This window comes from Eleginops maclovinus, chromosome 4 (assembly GCF_036324505.1).
Source record: "Eleginops maclovinus isolate JMC-PN-2008 ecotype Puerto Natales chromosome 4, JC_Emac_rtc_rv5, whole genome shotgun sequence".
Lineage (NCBI taxonomy): Eukaryota > Metazoa > Chordata > Actinopteri > Perciformes > Eleginopidae > Eleginops > Eleginops maclovinus.
In genome coordinates, this window is record NC_086352.1 from 30,740,576 (window position 1) to 30,756,823 (window position 16,248).

Below are 16,248 nucleotides of genomic sequence, written 5' to 3' on the forward strand. Positions count from 1 at the left end.
CACAGAGTGGTTTCTCCTGTACAGAACACACCATGTTGTGGCCCCATGTTCTACGGCATCCCAGAAAGGACAAACCACACTCTAGCTCTGGTCCTTTAACATTTTGACATAACATCAAAGTCACAGTCCACTTTATTGTCAAAGTTTCCACATGTGTTATACATACAGAAAATTGAAATACCGTTTCTGGCAGTCCCACAGTGCAAATATAAAAGAACATATAACATATAAAGATAAGAGCGTAGAAAAAAAGGGGGGGGTAAAAAGGAGTATACAAAAAAAAAAAAAAAAAACTTAAGTAATATTTACATATGTTCGACACAATCATCACAATTTGACGGTAGTGCAAGTAGTTCTTAAGTGCAAAAGAATGTAGGACATTGTTGATTCCCTGACATGTTGAAAAGGCGAGGGGTTTGGGAAGAGGTTCTCAGCTAGTTGCAATCTGCAACCTCACCACTAGATATCACAAAATCATACTCCCTAAACCTTTAAAATTGTTTGAGTAGTCATGTTAACAACCTTCCAAAACTTGGTCTTTACATAGCAGATCAAACACATCTTGCACCTTTAGACCAAGAAAATTATCAAGTTTTAGGGCTAGGGTGTACAAGTCTACGTACACAAGTAATTTAGAGTTCTGCACCAGCTACAGCTCCACAGTGTTTCCTTCTAACCCTGGAGCTGGTTTATTTAAACTGGCTTCACGTCTAATTTAGATTGCAGTCAAAATCCTATGAATTGTTTTCAAGGCATACCAATTCATCTCCACAATAAATCAGTTTTTCTCAAAATGTTTGGTAAGTTAACACATTTTGAGTTAAAATGTAATGCAGTTATTAAATCAAGAGTAGTTATTACTATATATTATGTTATACACAAGGCAACTGAAGCTTAACCTTGACCACAATCTTTTCCTAACCTAATGAAAAAGTGGCATCAACTTAACTGAAACATGCTCACATGAATATCTTTAAATGGAGAATCAAAACTTATTTTGGCAAAAGACACATTTTGTTTAATGCTCTATAAACACCCTGGGCTGGACACATTCACATTTAATATGTCAAATTCATCTGGTAACATGTTGAGAAAAAAATAATAAATTGCAGCTTTAATTAAAGTTAGACCATTGGGAATAATGGTCATTCAATTCATGCCATCAGGATTTACCAGGTGATCAAGAGATTGAAACTCCTCAAGGTTTTGGGCTACTGCCAAAACCATTAGGGCAAAAGAAAGGTTACAATGATGTTACAATGCCAATCATGAATTAGAGTACTGTGAGAGATTGGAGGTAAGGGGAATGGCACTGTGTTTGAACAAAAAGTGTCTTCATTTTCCTCCTTTTCACCTTGTCCCCCTGTCTCGGTCAATAAAACATTAATCTAGAATATCAGTAAAAGTGCTGTACTCAAAGTCGTGTGGCTGGTGGACATAAAAGGCTTTGGAAATACTCATTGTTCTTCATTGTCAAGTGTCACCCTCTCCATTTGACAGTATAATATTAACAGCACAATTGAGTACCAGGGCTGGTTTCTTCCATTTGGCTCTTTTCAAAACCACTGCGGCAGTTTTTTTTTTTTCTTTAAATCCTCCTTTTTTTTTTCAGATGGGAATTGTTTAAAATGTCAAAATATGCAAATCGCTCCTGACCACTTTTGAATCACGAAACGCAGCATTAAAGCAAACTTATATTTGAGTGGAGTTTAAGGAAAATGTGAAGATATCCCTTCTGTTTAAACACTTTGAGTGTTTTGTTCAGAAAATGTGCAACCAGTCCCCCCAACGCTTGACGTCGCTGACACATTTTGGGTGTGTTTGAGCGAGCCCCAAGTATAAGTACAGCATGTGGCACATTAGCATTCCTAAAAGTCACACTTTAATTGGTTGCAGATTAAAGTTAATTGATTTAGCTGATAGTTTTAAAGCTCCTGAAGATAATTAAGTGCAGTGTTGAGAATTCTGATATGTTGACATTTTGAGAGTGAACAACCTGCGACGCGTGGGTACAACATAACGTTAACTAACATCTTAATCATGCAAATTAAAAAACACGGCGGATTTAATTATCATCGGTCGAATCGCTGGTCCTCATTAATTACATTGGGCTTATTTATTCACTTTCACATATCTATTCAACTTACTCCCCAATTATGCAGGACAGTACTCGGTCCCCCGCTGATAGAACAAACAGGGATTCCATTCCTGCTTCATTAGGGGACGCATGTAATAAGATGCTGAGGGGATGGAGCGACAAATGAGTATTCAAGGTTGAAAAGCAGCAGCAACAAGCATAGCATCAGAAATGATTATGAGGCTTTCTTAATACGCTTATTTATATATTAAGTCTATTGTGCTCTTATTGGAATGTGTGATGACAGGCCTCAATTTACTCCATCATAATAAGAAATAATAATAACAATAAACCTTTATCATAGAAGTTTTCTGAAAAAGGTTACCAAGATCTTTCCGAACGAAAAACAGCAAATACAAATCATAAAGTCCAATACAACAAACATATAATAAAACACAAACAGAGGGATCAGAAAAACACAATACAGGAGGAGAGAATAAATTGGAGAATATATAACATGGCCAGGGAGAGATGATAAAACCCAGCAGCATATTAAATATTCATGAACGCTTTCCTATAAAAGAAGGTTTATAGAACTCTTGTGAATTAACTCACCAACAAATGTAAAAAAACAACTTTATATGCTGTTTTAAAATTCTTAGCTGACACTGAAATGAATTAATATAACACAATTAATCAGCAGATGTTGAAGTTAGCTATCTGAAGTATTAATTAACTGATCTAATTCATGAACATTTTTCAGATTCAGTTTTTCTTTCAGGTGAGAACAGGAAACAGCTGTGCATGTAGAGTTTGTGAGTCAGCGTTGCATTGTAATTTTACTTTGAGCATGGCTGAAAGTCATATTATATTATATCTTTATGACAACTCCATTCCTTCATAACATTCTAAATTATTGAAATGGTGAAAAAAATGTAGGTATTGAAGTTTCTTATTTACCGTGAACAACGTGAATCGTTTTTTCCCATGGAGTGCGAGACATAGTTTCGGGAAGAATATGACACCATACCCCCTACCACAATACTATTGGGACAACATAATGTTGTAAACAACTGTTTAAATTGCATTAAATAAATCCTCCCTCAACAAAATGGTTACCATATAACTTAACAGAACTGACAATTTCCTTTTGATATAAACATATTTGTTCCAGCATTAAGTTATCTTCTTTTTTTAATAAGAGGTAAATGTTATATCATTTTTTTAAGGAACTCCTTGTTTTTGTTTAGGCAACAATGGTGCCTGGATAGTTTTTAATCATGATTCTGCTTGAAAAAAGTATACTTGTTACACTGTTTAAGTTCTCGAGCTTAATTAAAACCTAAAAAGTATGCATTGACTTTTGCTTTCAACGTACTCAAAGGCTAGCCAAAGTCTCATGTTTGTTTTTGACAAATCAATCCACACCGAACTCTGGCCCTTTGTTGACTTTTGCTGACCAACATTAGATACAAATTGTCAAAAAAGTAACATTCTGGGTACCTATTTTCAGGAGACTAGCCTGGTAAATGACGTCTACCTACAAAACACAGATGACTTTAATTCTGAGAGTGTTAGCGTTTTCTAACTAGTAGTGGTTGAGATATTTGGACCTACAGAGCAACATGCTGTCCTAAAGACACTGGCATATGTTTTTTCTTAAGTCAATGTGGCTTATGGACAGGATGTGCAACAAATGTCTTAAAAGCCTTGATTTGTGACTAGCAAATTGATGCACTTGTGAGGCCACAGTGGACATAACCTACAAAGGATTGTCAAGGCATCAAGACAGTTTTGCTACTAGTTAAAGTTTGCAATATTCATATTGTTTTTTTTCCTGATATGGACACCCACAAAGTGCTTACAAGTCTCTTAAGTGTGTCTATACAATTCAGTATGATAAGCCACAAGTAACCAACTCCAGTTCTAGGAGTTATCCAGCCTGCATGTGTTCGATGAGGTGACCAATTTGTATTTATTGATATGGTTGATGTGATTGAGTATCACTAAACATTGATTTTGTTGACAGTTTTTTTTTTTAAAAGTTGGGATGAAGTCACATAAGGACTTCAGATGACCTGGCTCTTTTTATTAACATCAGTCTGTCCCTCCACCAGCCTCATTACAGTTGTGACGTTTACAAGCATTGGGATACAATAGCCAAACTGAATGTGGCACAAAAGAGGTAATTTGACATTAATCGGATGTAATGTGAGAGGGAGGTTATAGATGAAGACAAGTGCTAGCAAAGGAGTCCTATGATGAGATGAGGACGGACATCAATAGACATTGATGGTTGTAATGAATAGACAGAGTGCTGCGGTAATGACACTTTACCTTTAATAGTGCTCATTAAGAAGACTAGCCACTTGGTTGGCGAGAATGAAAGATGAGCTCTGTCGTCAGGCCATAGACGGAGGAAATGTCTTGTGAATGTCTTTGCTGATAAGGAGGTGTGTGTATATATAGATATATAGATACATAGATATATATATTTTATATTAATAAATACAGATAGATATAGATATATAGAAGCTGCAAGGTTCTTATAGTCATGGTAAACCAGGAGCCAGTCAAGTAAAATTTGATTGGTGGGCAGAATGAGAGACACTGAAACAAGAGAGGGAACATTTGGAAAACAAAAACAATTGTTACAAATGAAAAGTTCTGTCTCAAAGCATAATTAGTTGTACATTGTTAATTTTCTAATTGCCAATTTACATATTCTGATGGAAAAAGCCCAACATTTAGTATTTAAAGCAATCACAAACCCAGTGTTTTCAACTTTTTTCTCACATGCCTCCACGGTGAGCAAAGAATTAACAAAACGTGTTCTTTGGAAGTTAATAGGGGTCGCGTTCAACAACAACAAAACTTTAACAAAACATCTGTTTTCAAATATGAAAACCTGTGTTTTTATTTGGAAGTGTTTTAAATAGTAGAGAAAATGTGTTTTTTGGTAGATAATGAGCATACGACTGGATAGACGACAGTTAACTGAAGTTATGCATGGAATTAGTAAACACTTGGTCATTTTGTGGGTAAAGTCACCAGGGTTACAAAAAGTGCAATGAAATGTACAGAATGAACAGCAATATTCACAAGGTGAAAAATAAAATAAAGAAAAACATGAGGAAGATATTATTACACTAAATATAACAAATATACAGTTATGTTATTAAAGTCATAATAATGCTAAGATGTAAAAAGTATGTAGGTAGTACAAGTATAAAAAAGTGCAGGTGTACGTAAAGTAGTTCTACAAGTAGATATATACAGAATACAGAGCTGGCAGTTTGATTTGAATACAGCCTTTTATACTTCTTAGATCCAATATGCACAGTGAAGTCAGTGGTATAATGTGATTTAAGTCAGTATATACAGCATGAATGGTTGTGTATGTGTAGTATTTTGGCAGGGGTGTTTAAGTGTGAGCTAGCAGTCAATATCAAATTGCTCCCAATAGTCAAACAACAAGGAAACGTAATTTTAAAACCAGCACTTACTAATATGTAATTCTGTTTATTTACAAATGGGTATAGGATAACCCAACTAAAATAAACTAACCACGTGACTTCTATGCAAGTTCACATTCCTACAACCATCAATAAAGTTGTTTGTTGCACATCTCGACATTTTAATAAAGGTCAAAGTTAATGATTCCCCTTTTAACCTTTGTCTTGTGTTAGGGTCGGCACCGACCCGTTTTTAGGTTTTAAATGCATAAAATAACCATATCAATTTGTTTATTGCATCAAGGCTTTATGACTTTGTCAGGAACCTCTATTTCAACAAAATAAAACAAAAAAAATTGTTTTCACTAAATTATAAAATGCTCTAGTTGAAATTAAGACCTTTGTGTTGTTAGGGTTGGTTTCAACCCAGTTATAAAAATAAGATTATAAAGCAATAATTAGAGCCAAAACTGAAATCACAAGTTCACTGTCAGCCAACACACTGACAGCCAGCTCCTCTCCCAATCATGTGAGCTTTAGGGGATTCTCATTTTGCCTTGTTTTCCAGTATACCTGCACAAAAACAAAACAAACAAAGACTGGCATGTCCAGACATGCGAGGCCAATTCAGTATAGAATTGGTGACTTGCAGAGTGCACATCTCCAATTTGTAGCATGCAAAAATGAGAAGAAGATTTTCAGTGAGCCAAGTTCTGGATAATATTTTTGGTGAAAATGAGGGAGAGGACACAGAGCAGCATAGTGATTCGGATGAGCAGGTTTCTGAGGAGGAAGACAATGTGGAGTATCATCCAAAAGACAGACACATCTGATGAGTCTGATGAGGAGGTCACTGGTGCTGAAGCTGCTCCCTCTGAAAGATTCAAGTCCAAAAATGGTAAGATCTGTTGGAGCTCAGTACCTCCTGATGTACATGGCAGGGCAGCTGCTGCAAATGTCATCAAAATGACCCCTGGAATCACAAGGTTTGCTGTGATGAGTCCGCAACATCAAGACATGTTTTGAGCTATTTATGCCATTGTCACTAAAAAGAGTCATCATTGCTATGACGAACCTTGAAGGGAAAAAAGTCCATGGCAGCATGTGGAAAGACATTGATGAGGAATACCTGGATGCTTATATTGGTGTTCTTCTTCTTGCTGGAGTGTACAGATCCTGCAATGAGGCCACTGATAGTCTGTGGGACGCATCGACAGGCAGAAATATTTTCCGGGCAACAATGTCACTTCAGACCTTTCACATGATATCAAGAGTCCTCAGATTTGACAACAGAGATACCAGAGCAAGATCTGACAAGCTTGCCCCCATCAGGGATGTCTGGGAGAGATGGGTGCAGCTCCTTCCACTGATGTTCAACCCAGGGCCAGAGGTGACAGTGGATGAACGTCTTTCCCTTTCCGAGGAAAATGCCCCTTCCGGCAATACATACCCAGTAAGCCAGGGAAGTACGGCATAAAAATCTGGGCAGCCTGTGATGCAAAAACCAGTTATGCCTGGAATCTACAGATTTACACAGGCAAAGCTGCGAGTGGCATCCCTGAGAAAAACCGAGGAAAACGTGTGGTCCTCGATATGACTACTGGACTGCACGGTCACAATATCACTTGTGACAATTTTTTTACCAGCTATGACCTTGGACAAGAACTTCTCAGGAGGAAACTTACCATGGTGGGCACAGTGAAGAAAAATAAACCTGAGCTGCCTGCTGAAATCTTGCAGGTGAAGGACAGGGCTGCACTTTCCACAAAGTTTGCTTTTACAGACACCACCACTGTTGTCTCATATTGTCCAAAAAAAACCGGAATGTGATACTTTTGTCTACTCTTCACAAAGATGCAGCTGTGTCATCAAGAAGTGACATAAAGCCCACAATTATCCTCGACTATAACAAAAACAAAGGAGGAGTGGACAACCTGGACAAGCTGACTGCCACCTACACTTGCCAGCGAATGACCAAGAGATGGCCAATGGTTGTGTTTTACAACATCCTTGATGTGTCTGCATGTAATGCATTTGTGTTGTGGACCCACATCCACCAAGGATGGAACTCAACCAAAAAAAACAAGCAGAGAATGTTTCTTGAGGAGCTGGGAAATTCCCTTGTCAAGCCACACATTGAGCAAAGAGAACGGGTGCCCCGAGACCCAGATGCTGCAACCTTGGTCAGACAGCTGCAGAGCTCACCTAGAACTCCGTCCACGCCAGCATCCTCCTCAGACAGCCCTGCCTCAACATCATCCACAACCACACTCAGGCCACCTGACTCTAAAAGAAAGAGGTGTCAGGTCTGCCCAAGCAGTAAGGACAGAAAGACAAATGTATTGTGCTTCAACTGCAACAAATATCTCTGCAAAGAACACACTAAAAGTGTCACTTTTTGCCACACATGCATCTAAACACACACACATGTTCATGCACAGAGAGACTTTTACTCTGATTTTGTTTTTTATTAGTGTTGGAACTAGTAATTGATTTCTATTGGTTTGATTTGCTTGATTGGTTGTTGTTTGTCTAGATACATAGATTTGTTCTGCTTTTCATTTTGTGTTTGTACTAAAGTTCTATTGCTGAAAAAAGAGACTTTTTTGCCTTTTTCTTGAAGTAAATATATATGGGTCGAAACTGACCTGTAACACCATAGATGTTACTATAGTTAATACTAAAATGAAAAAATAAATAAAACTAATTTATTTAAGAGATGTGTTCTAAATCCCCTCAGTAATAGTCAGGTGACATAACAACCTTTTATTTATTTATATGATTCTCTTGAGGTTCATTTTACTTTTTTTTTTTATTGAAATCGAGGGGTATACTGACAAAAAAAAGGCCCAGGGGCCCACACCAAAAATATTAAAACCAATATTTTTATGGATAAGGAAGCCTAACAAGGTAACCAAGAGATGAGAAACAAATTGGATGATAGATCATTGTTTTAAGTGTATTTTACAACTAAATTAAAACACGGGTCAAAACCGACCCGTTAACATAAGAGATGGTAACAGGGAACTAACACAAGACGAAGGTTAAGTCTTGTTTTATGTAACATGAACATTCACAGCTCAATTGATTTAGGCACAAAACACAACACGGCATTTTTAGGGTCAGGGATAGCCTTATTTGTTCTTCTCCATTCTAATATGATCTGAAAGTTAGTATGTAATGAGTTCCAATTGCATAGTATGTGGATTTTGAATATATGTGAAATAATCTGGAGGTTTAGAGATAAGCAAGAATTTCTCAGTATCGTTTGTGAGAAAACTGGACATACTCCAACGCCCAAAAATACTACTCTCCACTGCTGTTTTCAGCAATAAAGCACTAAAAATCCCACTGTATACAACCTGCTCTGCAACAAATAGCGACAAGACAAAGTCAGCAACTAGCTAAAATGAACATAGCGCAGCATTTAGCAGCAAAAGGGCCAGATACTTCCCTAAAGAATTGCTAGAGACCAAAAAAACAGCTCAAAAGTGAGTTTTGGACTAAAATATAGAATGTTACCAGAGGGATGACACCAAATAAATGCTAATGTTGCTCCTCAAAAAAGATAGATGTCTGTATAAGTAGCCGCTTAAAATATCAACATTAATGTGATAAGGCAATACTGTTTCAAATGTTTCACAATTAGTCTGCACTCTCAAATTAGAATTCAAATTTAAATGTAAAGGGAAACTATCTTGCATCCATTTATCTGTCTGTACACAGCTAATCTTGGGAGCAAAGTCAAATATTTTGTTTGTTTTCAATAGTATATACTGGCTATCCCTAAGGACCTCACATGTTTGAAGTGATTCAGAAAATAAAAAATGTATACCTTCATTGACTAATCAAGTCTCATAACTGAATTTTGAATACTGTTTGCGCTAAAAGTTTAAATTTCCAAAACAATATTAGTGAACAAGTTCAGGTCATTGTCAATTAATACATATTTAAAAAAAACACACAAACAATTCATGTAGAAGAGTTAAACTCTCCAAAGCACCAGCGTAAAACAGATTTTCTGTGTAATAAGGTGACCTCCTTCCTGCATTGTGACCGAAAGAGCATAGCTCGATTTGGCTGGATGTTGGTTTGACATAATCTAAAAATGTTTGTTATTCCTTGGGTTCCTGGATGTTAAAGCTGAATTTTAAAACACACACACACACACACACACACACACACACACACACACACACACACACACACACACACACACACACACACACACACACACACACACACACACACACACACACACACACACACACACACACACACACACACACACACACACACACACACACACACACACACACACACACACACACACACACACACACACACACACACACACACACACACACACACACACACACACACACACACACACACACACACACACACACACACACACACACACACACACACACACACACACACACACACACACACACACACACACACACTCAATCAATCAATCAATATATGGAAGTGGAACCTTAAACGGTATAATTCACTGTTTCCGGACGGACCAGAGCTCAAACTTCCGGTATCCCAGATGTTTTTGTTTTTAGCCTCAAGTAGCATGTAGCTAATGGAATATTGAGTATGTGAGTATAATAAGAATGACGCAAGGATATACATACTACCATTCACTGACGCTACGTTATCATGTATTATTGTGTGTTTAATTATGTAACATTCCCAATGAATATTAGATGAATTGTGAAACAAGGATATTAAAAAGACACGTGATATGGTTACGTTAGAAAAAAAAAACACGGAAGAAGATGACGAAGTCAGATGTGCCCAAGACCTGTCCCGTCGTCACTAACCAATGAGTGACAACGAGACGGGAAGAACCTTAGAGTAGAAAACCATTTGAAAAGTTTGAGATCAGGCCTTATACCTACGACGCTGTAGACAGCTAACCACTCGAAAGTGGTCTGTGGGCCAGTTAAATAGGAGAAGACCTAAACGTCCATTGTAAACTTATCATATCATTTGTGTTAATAAATCCTGTAAAATTTAGATGAGAAGTCTCTTGGATTATTTTAGACCATTTACTATAGAAATTAGGACCCTACAATAGTGAATCTGAAAAAAAAGCGAAAAATAAATAAACATTTAGAGGCAAAACATTCTGATGCATCATTTCAATAAAATCAGATGGAACAGATTAACTTCAATTGTATTTTTTCAATAAAGTTAGAAGCATCTGGTGAAGATCTGCAATCTAATTACTGGACATTTTTAGTTTGATTATGATTTATAATGATTATTTAAGCTTCAAACTAGGTACCTTCTTAAATTTTTAAACCTAACTGGTTGAGGAACAAAGTCAAACAGAAGGTTAATGCATAACTGTAACCCAGAACAAAAAGCTCATGTAACTGTTTCACTGTGTGTATGTATACACCATATCATTTCAGTGAAAATTGTGTTGATTGATCTCTCCGAACATCCCTTGGATACTTGGCAGTACACCCTACATTTGAAGACAAACTTGAAATAGCTTGCAGCTTGGCAACTATGGGACTACCTAATTCTGTTTCTTTCTCGCACCAAGACAAAATCTCGGAGGGATTTACAGTTTCTAATTAATAATTGGTATACGAGGCTGACGCTCTGTGAGATTATTTGAAGTCATTAGAAAACACCCCCTTCCACTGAATCTTGTGAGAGAACGAAGGCGACTGACAATCCTGTAGGGATTGCACCGCCGCACCAAAAGTGTTTTGTTCAGGAAATTTAATTGCGGCATCCACAAACTTGTTCCTGTGAGTATTACAAAATAATGACTCTGTTTTAACATGGAATTAAAGGGATTTTTTCTCCAGGCTGGAATAAACTTAATGGAAAAATATTAACGCTAACACCCTAAGTCCTGTTGTTCTCTGTGCCATACTTCATTGTTTGATGATAAATTGTCGTGACTCTCAATCAAATTCCCTCTTTGTTTGGTTTTCCATATCTTGTAGCTTTCACAGTCCAAAAAGGCTTCTCCCCTAGTGATGCATACAGAAAGTTTCCTTTGTTCTGTATAAAATTAACCAAACCAGACAGCCGGGTGTGAAGTATGTTTGATGACAAACACTGGGAAGTACTGTGAAATACTGTATCATGACAAATTAGCAGAGGACGCAATTTGCAACAGCTTTTAGATCGTGTTTGACAAATAGGCCTAAAAAATGAAATGTAAAAGAAGAACAAAGGCACATAAATATCAAAGACATTGTGCGGATAATAGCAAAAGGATAGGAGGGTAATTCAGGACAGAAGGAAAAGGGCTTGAGGAGAATGGAATGCACCAGGACAAACACATCTAGGCTATTGATTTATTGGAGGGTATAGTCTTAGAGACGGGTGCAAGATTGATCAAATGGAAGGTTATCCTTACTCACAGAGGCAAGCTGTTTGCCAATATCCATCACTGGAAACTCAAAATGGCTCAAAGGATCTTTGACATTCCCTAATGCTGCAGAGGCAGTGCTCGACAGGTTAGGATATTCTCTGCGTGTAGAGTGATTGATTTTGGCCAATGAAAGGCTCTCAAATATCCTTTATTGAGGTAAAACAAGAATATCTCTCCTGATTTTTATATTTCTTGTATATTATATTATTCAATATATAGCTAGATGCATGATTACAGTTTCATGTGAATCTTCTTTTCCATCTAGGGCTGGTGGATCATTTTATGACAGTATTTTTGATCCAGAACCTGTTAACCCTAAACCTAATTCAAGTTGTATTTAAGCAAATAAAGTGTACACAAAAAAAAAAGAAGCTTGGTACAATGTGTTGAAACAACCACATTACGCCGAAGGATTAAAAGACTTTGTCTGCACAGATTTTCAGTAGAGTTCGGCCACTTGAGGAACACTAAAACAGTAATACCTTTTGTAAGTTTAAAGGGCTACTAGTTCAATGTTGCCTATTTAAATGTCAATTACATTACTTGTTGGTTCCTTTGGTGTGGAATTTCTGGTCGTCTGATGAATGGGAGTCCAATATTCACTTGTTCTGGTCTCCACCATCTACAGAATAAAATGTTTAGCTGCAAAGTTCTTACTAGCTCCACGAGCAAATCGCTAACTTTTTCAGGTTAACTATTGATAGTGAGCAGGCCATATACATTGGGTTTTTATATCCATGAGCATGAGTGAAAAAAAAGCAGTTCAAATAGGGCCACAAAATTCCAATTCGCTGTTGGGTGATTATTGGTGGTGTTGTCACCTCCTTCACATAAATCGAGTCATTTTATCCATTTTTGACTGTAAAAATGTAAATTAAATCAGCTTTAAGAAATCCTAAAATCCCCTGCATGACGAAGCACAGCCGTATCCTAGAGACTGAAAATCTGTGTGAAAGTTTCTTTTTCTGATCCAACTATTCAACTTTTGATAACACAATACCATTTGGTTTGTTTAGCTAGCTCAAGCAACACTGCTGTGGCTGTTTTTGGAAGGGGACTCCTGCGAGGCTGCCATACGGTTTAGTTAGTTAGAAATAGCTTTGTTTCTGGGTATGTATTCATTATGTTAAGAAGTGTGTCTTTCAGTACTTCACAGATTTCCAATTTATTCTTAGGAAATGTTTTCTTCGTAGGGTACCTGTTGAATTGTTGAATTTGTTAAATTTAATCTAAAATGGTGCTTGTTAAGTCTACAAGACCAACCATTTATTGTCTGGTACCTCTTTTTCTAACATTTCGGAAGGGCCTTTTCAAACTCTAGCAAAGAATACTTTGTCACTAAACTTCAATGTCGATGTCAAGCGCACCCCTATGAAATGTACAGTATTTTTACCTCTACCAAATTTACTGCAACCTCAAAAAAAGATGACGTTTTGTAGAGGTTACAGTACATTAACGGACGTATAGCTGATGGATGTGCTGTTCACAACATCTTGACCCTAGTCATGTCGGAAAAAAGTGAAGTTGAAAACATGCAAAACAATGTTCCGTGCTTTGTGATTACCCACTATATATCCTGAACCTGCCGGTCTGCTTTGGGGGAGTTACAGCCTGTTGAGTGTCTATTAATTTGAATCTGCAGTGGTGTTGACAAGAATCACCACCAGGTTTACTGGCCTGATTGTTTCATCTGTCAGGGCATTGGAGTAAAATGAGACAATTAATTCCTGTGAACCAAAATCCACCCTGTCCATTAATCTTGTAATTGTAACCGAACACAGCGGTGGCAGCCCGTAGAGTAGGGGAAGTGAGGTGAAGGAGATCCAGTCCACTCAGAGCGCTATAACACACCAGTAATCGCTCCGGTTTCTTATTTTAAGTTTCATGTAGCTAAATATAATATAAAACAACATGGGAAACACAGCACTGCATGAACTCCTGTTTCTGCACATTCAATCTACAAAAGCTGATTCAACGAAAAATAAACCTTATGATCTAAACTCAATTTAATGATGTGATTGTTAGTAGTAGTAGTAGTAGTAGTAGAAGGCATTGTTCTGATTGGATGGAGCTGATGTTCAAAAAGCTCTAAATATTCCTAGATCATCCGTAATATTTAATTTAACGGTTTAAAAAAATATGTATAGGCAGATTATATTCCTCGTGAATCATTTCCTGTCTATGCACATGTAAATTTTAGGCATGGTATTACATTTGATAAAATCTCATGGGTGCATGATGAACTTGAATGTTCCGTCTTGACCTTAGAAATACCAATTTTAAAATGAATGTTATTTAAAATGTACCACTTACAGCTTACAGCATCTTGTGGCCTTCAGCAGCAGAATGGAATTTGCTCAGATGACATGAAGATAAAAAAAAAGATAAGTTTTGACAAAGTATTTTGCAGTCCTATACAAAATAAAGTCGTACAATTCTATATTAATACTGAAGTAAAGTATATTAACTGTAAGGCTGCCTGGAGTTTTTGACTAACTGTACCCCAATGAAATGCAGAAGCCTCTCACAGATGCAACATTTTTTAAAGAAATGTGCCTGCGGTATCAAAAAAATGTAAGAAATATCTTTGAAAAATAACCAACATACTGTATGTTATTCGGATTAAATACACACACTAGGTGTCTTTCTATTCAAGTTGTCAGGCAGTTAATGTGAAAGATAGACCATGATTTAGCATTATGTAGCATGACTTGGGCACAGAGACTGTGTGACATTAAGCAAACAAGTGTGTAGTTTGTGTTTTAAGGTCTACTCGACAGTGTTTATCCGGATACAATTTCTACACACTGTCAGTAAGGAACTGGATACATTTCTACTCAAAGTGTGTCATACTGTTATCCATGTGTGTAAGCTAGCTTGTTTGGGATTTAAATATGTTGCTGGATATTTTACCGCCATCGTGGCTCGTCATCTGAGACTGAGAGACTAGAAAAGCTGCAGTTTGGAGTCAGAGCTGTTAAAGTAACACTCTGGTCTTATTGCTCGTTTTAGTGGAGGACAAGTAATTTGGACTTTCCATGCGCTCAAGCATAAGGCATGTGTGGGGGGTTGGTGTGTTTAATTCAAAATTAAACTAAATTAGACGTTCTAAAAATGGGGATCAAGGACTGACCACGCCACCTGGGGACTCCAGGAAATAGACAAAGTAATCAGGACACTTAGGGGCTGAGACTGTTTCACAATAAAGTGAGGTGAGGGTCCCCCCCAAATGACCAGCACTGGTAAATGACGGGCACAACATAAAGCAAGACCTAAAGCTAAACAACTACAAACGAAAGGAAAAACAGTATTATTCAAAATAAGCAGAAGCTAAGAAACTAAGACAAATTTAAAACAAGCTAAGCTAATCAATAAAAGCAAAACAACCCAAAGAAAACAATAAGCAAAACAGTATAAACCAAAACAATACAAGCAAAACAGCAGGTGAACCTAACAGCAATGGTTAAATGAAGGTTTAAAAATGGCTTGCCATGTGGCATACACACATTGCAGGTGCTGCCTATAGTCACCACAGGTAGAAGCTTTGCCACACTGCACATGTGCAGGAAAATGGGAAAGCTGCAGAAAAAACTGCAAGGAAACAGCAAGAGCCTACCTGTACCACCGCGGGCCAAAAGGAAGAACTCAAGCTAGGTGCATTTTATACCCTGCTCTGATGAGGGGAGTGGTTGGGGGAGGAGTCAGACCTTGAGCTGCATTCAAGAGCACTACTCACTACACCTGCTACATCAGGGCCTTTATTTAAATGTACTCGCTGGTGTGTGTGTGTGTGTGTGTGTGTGTGTGTGTGTGTGTGTGTGTGTGTGTGTGTGTGTGTGTGTGTGTGTGTGTGTGTGTGTGTGTGTGTGTGTGTGTGTGTGTGTGTGTGTGTGTGTGTGTGTGTGTGTGTGCGTTGGTGAGGGCCCACTGAGTTAAGTGTGAGCATGTGAAGATTATATTAATTGTTGGTAAACGAAATGATTATTCTGAAGTTGTTTGAAGGATTGTATATTTCATGTTGTTTGTTTATAAGTTTTTACAGTAAATCATTGAGAGTTCTATTTCTTTCTTAATAGAGGTATTTAAACTAAACTAAAGGTTAGTGACATTGTGTTCAACTCATTTAAATATACATTTATACGATATGTATGCTAAATTGTTCAGTGGGTATATTCCATAACAGAGTAAACATAATCTTATACTAGTGAAGCTACACTATTAAAGGTGCTTAATATGTCAACAAAAAAGGGTACATTGGTGAAAGAGAAACAGGACAAACTAAATAAGACAACATTACC

At 37.3% G+C, this 16,248-nt stretch overlaps 1 pseudogene; it reads left to right on the forward strand.

Moving 5' to 3' along the window:
• The first annotated feature begins 6,267 nt into the window (after window positions 1-6,267).
• LOC134863087 (piggyBac transposable element-derived protein 4-like) overlaps window positions 6,268-16,248 on the forward strand; it is a 32,468-nt pseudogene continuing 22,487 nt past the window's right edge.